Raw genomic sequence first — 8,830 nt, forward strand, 5'->3', positions numbered from 1 at the left:
AGATTGGTGATGTTCGTTCATCGGGAACGTTTGTCCATAGTCACCTCGCTGGGCATACGGGTTTGTGATCGCCCTAGATAGTGGTAATATCACAGAGGACGCTGACGCTCGTTCCCCGTTATATTATCTAAGTCGCCTCGTACGACTCACGCGAACTTGTTCTGACTACTGTATCCTAATCTGCCGTCATCACGCGGCAAGAAATAATAAAAAGAATTGCTCCTCTAATGTACAATATAGATATAGTATGGAAGCAATGTAGATAGTACAATGAAATACAAGCCTATCCATCAATTACTAAAGCTTAATCTTAAGTTACATTTAACTATCTCGGGCGCACGCGATGAAAGCGAAACTGGTGAAAGTGGCAGGTCAGGAATAGAAGCTTGTAATAGAATTTACGTATAGAACTAAATATATCATATTAACTAACTAACCTTACTTCATATCTGTGATATAATTTACTCATAACGTGTTTTCTTCTATCAAACACTGGCTATTGCCCGCGATTTTGTTCGTGTTTTTTTTCGGTTTTGTTAAAATCCCACGAGATCCCACGGTTTTCCCAGGATTAAAAGTTTTTATTTCCGTCTCCAGAATGCAGGCTAGCTCTATGAAAAATTTCTCGAGATCAGTATCCCTGTAAAGCTGTGCATAGCACTAAGGGTTTATTTTTAACTTTCACGGTTAAATTATTATTTGATGCCACAGGAAATCAGGAGTCAAATAGATACCATACCGTCCATCCATACCATCTGACGGCCGAATGGGGCAGTGGGTAGCGACCGTGCTTTTTGAGCCCAAGGCCGTGGGTTCGATTCCCACAACTGGAAAATGTTTGTGTGATGAACATGAATGTTTTTCCGTGTCTGGGTGTTTATATGTGTATTATGTAAATTATTCATAAAATTATTCGTCAGTTATCTTAGTACCCATAACACAAGCTACGCTGACTTTGGGGACTAGATGGCGATGTGTGTATTGTCGTAGTATATTTATATTTATTTATTTTAGCATAGGTTGAGACTACGTCGACAATGTTTACTTTCATTATTATTAATTACAAAGTAATTATTTACTTGTTACGTAATCATGTTCTGAAATAATGGCCTATGCATACCTATTTGTAAGTGAAAGTTTCATAGAACTCGTTAAGGTCTCGAACACAAATGCAATCTACATCAGCAATTTGAGTATTCATGGTGTATGTGGAGAGGGTCTACTAACAAATACTATAATTGGTATTTTAAGAAGTATCTTTTTATTGTAACAACTATTCAAAATGCATTTACCAAAAGTAGCTAGCCTAATCTAAAATAATACCTGAAATGACAAATCTGTCTGTTTGTAGGTAGTGTCGCCAGTTTGATAGGGAAGTTTTTTATATATACAACGTGGAAATGAAAACTGAAATATTATTTCACAGGCTTTAAAGGTATATTATCATCACCAACATTTAAATCAAGTGACTCCTATCACTATATTGGGTACGCGTTGCGTAGCGTAGGTACTATGCGCGTGTCGGTATTTTAATCTTCAATGGGGTTGTCATAAGTAAGCACTTAGAATGTTATGAATCCGTTTGTATGGAAAAATAAATATGCTACTTTTGATTTAATATTTTACAAGGTAAAATATATATATATATATATAATATAAAGATATATATATCTATGTATATATATTATATTTATTATACAACGAAATTACGAAATACTGTGGAAGGGTGCATAAGTAAGTATATATTTTATAAGGAATCACCCTGTAAAAATATAACAAACTAATTCAAAACATTCTCAGTGTTTACTTATGACATCTAAGTATATCAATATTTTTTTTTAACTTTTAGGAAAGAATGCTGAAGGTCCTGCTTCCATTCATTTAGCCTTGTCACTAAAAATTCAACACATTATATAATTTCGCTTTTGTACACTAGCACGAATCGTTTGTAACCCGCAGGACGAACTTTACGCAAACTTAGAGGGTATATGATTTATATTTATTTTTTGGGATTTTACAATTTGCTTTATGAACTTTTAATAGACTTTAGAAAGAACAGTTTTCAATACAATCTGTGCGTCCTCTTTCTTATGGTATAGACACAGCGATGTATGATTTCGTATAGGAACATAGTAACGTTATGCGATGCTTGGTACAACCTTAAGTTATACAGATTTGCTTACAATACGGATGATTTGCCACAACTTTAATTGTCGAAAAACCCGAAAACTTATATGTGTTTTAGATACAATATCTTTGTTTGTTTGGCATAGCATTGTAGTCCACGCCTTAAAGAAATATTTACCTTGGCGCTAGCCCATTATCGAAGTATTTTTAGCCTCGTGTTAGAACTGCCACCAGTATTCGCCAACATTCTTTTTCCCTAATACCATGCAACCTATTCTATGCTAATTTTACTATGCACTTAGTTTAATTTTTTCATACAATTTCGAACTAGATGATGCAAACTAATATCAAAATAACATGAGCGTCTTATGTCCGTTTTCACTAATGGCGGACAAGGCCATCCATGGCTATGTAAGTAACGCCTTATCAAGGAAGATACCTAGGCATACATTTACCTTTCGCCAATCGATCCTCACTAGGCAAGTCATATAACGTAACCTGTGCATGGTTCTTGACACAAGGTGAGGTATTTATGTTTGTATTAGGTATCATATTTTTCATTTTTCGTATGGATGGATATTAGGTTATTAAAAGAAACCGAATAAATACTTTGTCAGGTGTCAGTTTAAGAGTCCCTTAAACTTTGTCGCAACTTTTCATGGCGCCTAACTTCGTTAGCCATCACACAAGAGTTCGTGAAATGTTTAGGAAGAATCACCGAAATCCTTAGGCATCCGATTAAGGCTTTTTCTAGGTTTAGTAGGTAAGTCGCAGAAACTGCAATTGTACTGTTAGGGCTATACCGTGTACGAATAATATATGTATTAAACAAAACATGAGTTTTCAATACATTGGTAGTTGGCGCAGGCTCTCATAAAAGTTTGCCGTTAACCGGACCGGATAGTGGTAGAGACACCACTTTTTTATCAGACTAAGGAAGAGACTTTTCATTTGATTTGGACGACAAAAAGACGTAATAATATTTATTAAATTTCTTCTGATAAGTCTCTAGCAATTAACAATGGTGGTGAGTGGGTGAGGTTGTACGTAAATGCAGTGTCATAATATTTAATTTATTAAGTTACTTCTGTATAATATTCTTCTCTACAATTAAAGAGTATAGATTTAAAGGGAACTATTTATTATTATTTGAAAAATAAAAAGGAGGGTTTAATGAACAAATAATAAACATTAATGAAAAAGACGTTGAAAATATAATACAAAAATATTATGTTCGATGGAAGTATTTTGCAATCTAAGTCCAGAGGGCCTCCCATCGGTTAGAAAAGTATTTTTAATATTGTTTCCGTTTGTTGCCGAATTATTATTATTACTTTTAAGTCGTCAAGGTATGTCGAATACCTTTAACTCTCATTTCAAAACAATACTGTTTAAAGTAATAATACTAAGCCCCCTGAACTACGCACAAGCTCCGTTCGGGAACGCAAAAAAAAGTTTTGACCAACAATATTATTTGTTTTCGCGTAGCAAATTTATTAAATTGACCTGGATTATCTAAAAACATGTAAATATTTTTAACCGACTATCTTCACAAAGGTTATCAATTCAGTTGTTTTGTTTTGTGTACATTCAAGTATAACTACGTAGTTAATAGACGGATTTGCTAAATGGTTTTTTTTTGTCAAAAAGGTTTTATTCTCAAATGGTCCCATTTCAATTTCATTAAGATGTGATGATGAGTTTCGAGGACAGACAATGAAATGCATAAATATGCATTATTTAAACGCCATCACACAAGATAACATATCACCTGTTCACGTATTCAGTTTATCGGGATACACATACTAATTTTCTATAGCAATTAGGAGTAGTTGCAAATGTGCTAGTTGTAGCTTATAGACTATAGTATTCAAGCTTGATTTATATAAAAAGAATAACTTTTTAGTTTGAATAAAATTTAGTATTGAAGACGGTCTTATTTTTGTTAAAATATTATGTTTCCAAAAAAAAAGGTAACTGAAATCATAGGTAACATTGAAGGTAAATCTCTAGGAATTTGAAATTGTGGTGACAGTAATCAATAGTGTACGAACTATGGTACGTGCAGTCGACGTTGCACAGCTCGCCGCTATTTTAGTTACGTCTGCATCACTCGCAGCGGAAGTTTGGACTGCATGCCATGATTCGCCTATTCATTAGTGATGTGTTTTACCTTTCACTAGGTACGACGGCTAGTTTATTTTGAAGGGCTATTAGGTTGAATTCGGTGTATTAAAATGACTTTGGTTCATTATGATCAACATTCTTCTATTAAGTTTTTTTTTATAATTCCAATACGAGTAAGGTCACCAGGTGACCATTTCACCTCGCCATTGGTGGTGGTTTTACCATAGGTGCAGTCAAGGACTGCAATCTCTATGCCCCTAATAATCTATTAGGGGCATAGAAGTTATATCAAACCTAATCTCTCGGCGGAACTTTTTCTCAAAAAGATTCTTATATTCACTGGAGGGAACCGCCTCCTCTCTAATAAGTCATAGCCAAGAGGGACTTTGAGCTTAAACCCACATCTCTGCCCGCCAATGTCGGCTAGTGGGCTTTGCACATAATATTAAAAAATATTATCTTATCTGCAATCCGATGTTTGACCTACGTTTAATTAATTGTTATAGCCTCAACAAAAGGAAAAATCATAGCAAATTTATTTCACAAATTGGAGTTTTAGTTGTTGAGGCTAGCGTATTCAATAGACTTACAAAAAATACAACATAAATACAACCTGAAAATAATAAAGTATAGATACATACATTTATATATTACAAGTTTTACCATCTATCAATCAAATATTCAGTTTTATAAATATAACAGTATGCGTTATCCGTCCAAATTTATTACGGATTTTTACAAATCCCGTGGAATCTGTTTGTTTTTTGTGGGTTAAAAAGTAGCCTAACTCTATGCCAAAAAAAGGTCATTGATTGCTTAGTTCGAGCGTGAAGGAAGGACAAAATAACATACTTTCTATCTTTCTTTGAGCTGAAATATTTTAAGTGTCATGTATTTTTCAAAGAGAATTGTGTCATAAAATACAATTCAGAGTTGATTATTTGCAAATATATATTTATTTGTCTACCCTCCTCTCTTGTCTCCTTCTTGTCTACCTCTTTACAGTCTAAAAAAAATCCTCAATTTCATTACATATTTATCACAATCTGTAACTTAAGTAATAACTTAGAAGACAAACACCCAATTTGCTTGAACTTTAACTTTGTAGAGCACTCCGACGGAAGTACAAGGCTCGGTCTAATAGGTCGGTGCGGAGCCGCAGAATAGGACTGATTGCTTTCATCAGGGCTTATTGTTTAAAGCTGCCTGGTATAACTAGTCTATAAGTCACCCTTGAATGTAGGGGAACGACTATGACTTAGGGTTCCAGTTCACCCGTTTTTTTAGGGTTCTACAACCAAATGGTGAAATGAACAATTATGGCGTGATTTTATTCTCTCGGTATGTCTGCTTCAGTTCTGTCTATGATTTTTTTTTATTCTATAACCACGAACTCTAGTGATTTTATTTTCATTGCAAATGGGCCTTAATGGTCCCCACGATTAGCAATATAAATAATAGACATATTAAACTGAGGTTTTCAAATCAAGTGGAAAGCAGGTACGAGTATATTGTATGAAGACGCTTTATTATCTATCACATTCTAAATTAGGTTTTTATTTTCTTACCCGTTACAAATAAATATATATTATGTTTATAGTGACGCAATGTCCTTTCGAATGACAACTTACTGATGACAGAAAAAGAGAATTTATTGTAACAGTAATCGCCAGACAATAAAATAATAATTAGTAAGGCCGTTAGATTATTAATATACTTCGGTATCATACAAAATCTTGTCTTTTTCCCGTAGTTATCGTATCTATCGATGATGATGATCGTCATTTTTAGGAAGCTTACTTTTAAAATACTGCTAGTTACAGAAATTGTGCTAATTATCCTACTTTCAGCAATACTTAAAAACTACGGAAAAAAGAAAAGATTTAGTACATGTTTATCCTGTTCCTAATTATTGCAAGATGTAAGAGGGACTCATCTCTCATCGAAGACAGTTAGACCCGTCACGCTACAACAATGCGGATTGGTGAGCTTAGACAACTACATCTGACTCTTATCAGAATTACTTAGTGTGAGATTTACACTCTTAAAACTAAACAGTATACGTTTCGGATCATAAAGATCTCATAAAGGTACAGAATAATGACCGGCATCGACCGACAGCTTAGCATTCTGGGCTCAATCGCTGAAGGGACCGAGTATTAAAAACGCGTTTTCAAAAGGAATTTTTATTGAATTGTTTCACGAATAGTGCGTAAAGCGATATCAGATAGCCGATTAAACAATTATAGGTTAGAGCGATGAAGTTTATTTGTTTCATGCATTTTACCAAATATGAAATGAATTGAAAAACTCTTCTATTGAAATTTGAATATCACTCGCTGTACTAACGACTACATTATTTTTAATTTTTTTTTAGTTTAAGGAAGATATTCGGTTAGTGGTTTTAATGTGTTTATGTAGGTACAATAAAAATGGAGCTGGTTGGTTGTTCAACGTATCATCGTTAGAACTGAAAGTACACATTAGAACGTGGTCCTATCAACTACCTAACCAGCCTGTGGTTTAGTATTATAACCACATAAAAATATCAATTGTTATACAGGAAGACTTAGTATTCTATTTTCAGTTTGTTTCTAATTGGATGTGGTAAGTTTCCAATATTTTAGTTGATCGCGCACGTAATTTACAGTCCAAGCGAATATTATTGGAGTTCTGTTGGCGGAAATAAGCGGAACCCTTATGTTTTTCATTTATTTTGAAATTAACATCACTGCGTCAACCGACTGACATTAACTGCGGGACATAGATCTTTTGCACGTCTATTGCCGCCAACGACCTTATTCTATTAGACAGTCTACCAATTTCTCCAATTTTTTTAACCCTGTATTGCTCGCAGTACTATATCGCTAAGTACAATTCGTCTAGGGATCTCTTAATTACTGATTGTGTGACACTCTTACATCAGTCCCAACCATACTAAGAGACCATGTTCCATAAGCCATAAGTCATAAATGGCAATATGCAGACATTAGTTTAATTTTGAATGAATACATATCACCAAAATTATTTAGGTTTAGGTTTAAAGACATTTATTCCTATAAAAAGACCTAAGTCACTTACATAGGAAACTTAGTTTTCTATAATAAATTAATACACTTCGCCATTAGACTAAACTAAATTCAATTTTACTATTATCTACTCATTCAATGTATGTCTTTAAATTTATTGGTATTACTTAATATATAAGAAGCTAATTTAGTTTTGAATACATTGAATGAGTATTTCAACAAAACAAAATTATTTCAATTTGTCAATTGGTCGACGCAGTTACACTGAATAGCCTAACCCGGTTCTTTATTAAATTTATTTAAAAAAAATTGGTTGCCTGTAAAGTCGGTATACGGGCGAAAGTTTTACGTGACAACGACTTTGAGTGGTAAAATAATTTTAATGTGAATATTCATTCGTATAGTAGGAAGAAGGATGAAATAATAGTAACAATTTAAAACATTTATTTATACAAAGAATTATATTTAAAACATTAATTTATACAAAGAATCTCGCACTGAATTTCATATTAACAAAATTTTATTTTTACCTTTACACATACATACGTATTTATATACAAATATACATACAATAACTTGCAATACATTTGCGTACAATGAAACAGCGTTTACTACAAAGGGACGCGTGCCTTTCACTTTTTATGTCTGTCTCTCTCGCTCTTACGCGGGCTAACCATGCCCGAGTGGAAGGGACGCGTGCCTCTCACTCGCTCTCATTGTGAGCGCATAACGTGAGCGGAGCGTAACGCAGTTTCTTGAAGTGTCACCCGGCAAACCAATTTATAAGACGTTGTCACGTCAAAAATCATAATCTACCAAAATATAAGCTTTAAATTCCTTGTAATATTGTCCTGTCCGTCATAGTTCCAACGTATTAAACGAAGATTATATGGATTGGCAGATAGCTCTTTAAGAATGAAAAAGAAGGTTCTTTAAGCCTTTTTTATTAAAACTAAATAAGTTTAAGTCATTAAATGACACTATATACGTTTGAGTATATACGTTTTAAAAGTCATTACAGTGGGAAGGTCTTTTAGAACGTAGGAAATCAAGGAAACGTAGGAATTCGTAGGGAATTCAGATAAAAATAAGCAATCTAAATATTATAAAGTAATATGGAATATATTAAACGTTCTTTCCCGTACGAAACCGCTCTCAGTGCGTGGTCCAACACGCAATTGACCAATTTTGTTTTGTCATTTCATCAGTTGAATATTAATCACACCGTATTTTATAAAAAATAAATAAACCCGACGCGTATCTCTGTGATTTCGGCAAAATTGCCCTGTACGAGCTTAGTTAATAAATACTCGTATGTGAACGAAAGCAGAAACCACACACACATTTTTTTTGTTTTTTTCGCCTATTTACCCACCTGCCTTGGACTGTGCCATACGGATATTAACTGTGTACCTTTTAAGGTAATTTTAATACGGCGATAGCTTAGTGGGTAAGGCTTCGGCTTCACATTCGGGGGACCAAGTTCGACCAACGGCACGCAACTCTAACTTTTCTCCGTTTTAAACAATTAAATATCACTTGCTTTA

This window comes from Pararge aegeria, chromosome Z (genome assembly GCF_905163445.1).
Source record: "Pararge aegeria chromosome Z, ilParAegt1.1, whole genome shotgun sequence".
Lineage (NCBI taxonomy): Eukaryota > Metazoa > Arthropoda > Insecta > Lepidoptera > Nymphalidae > Pararge > Pararge aegeria.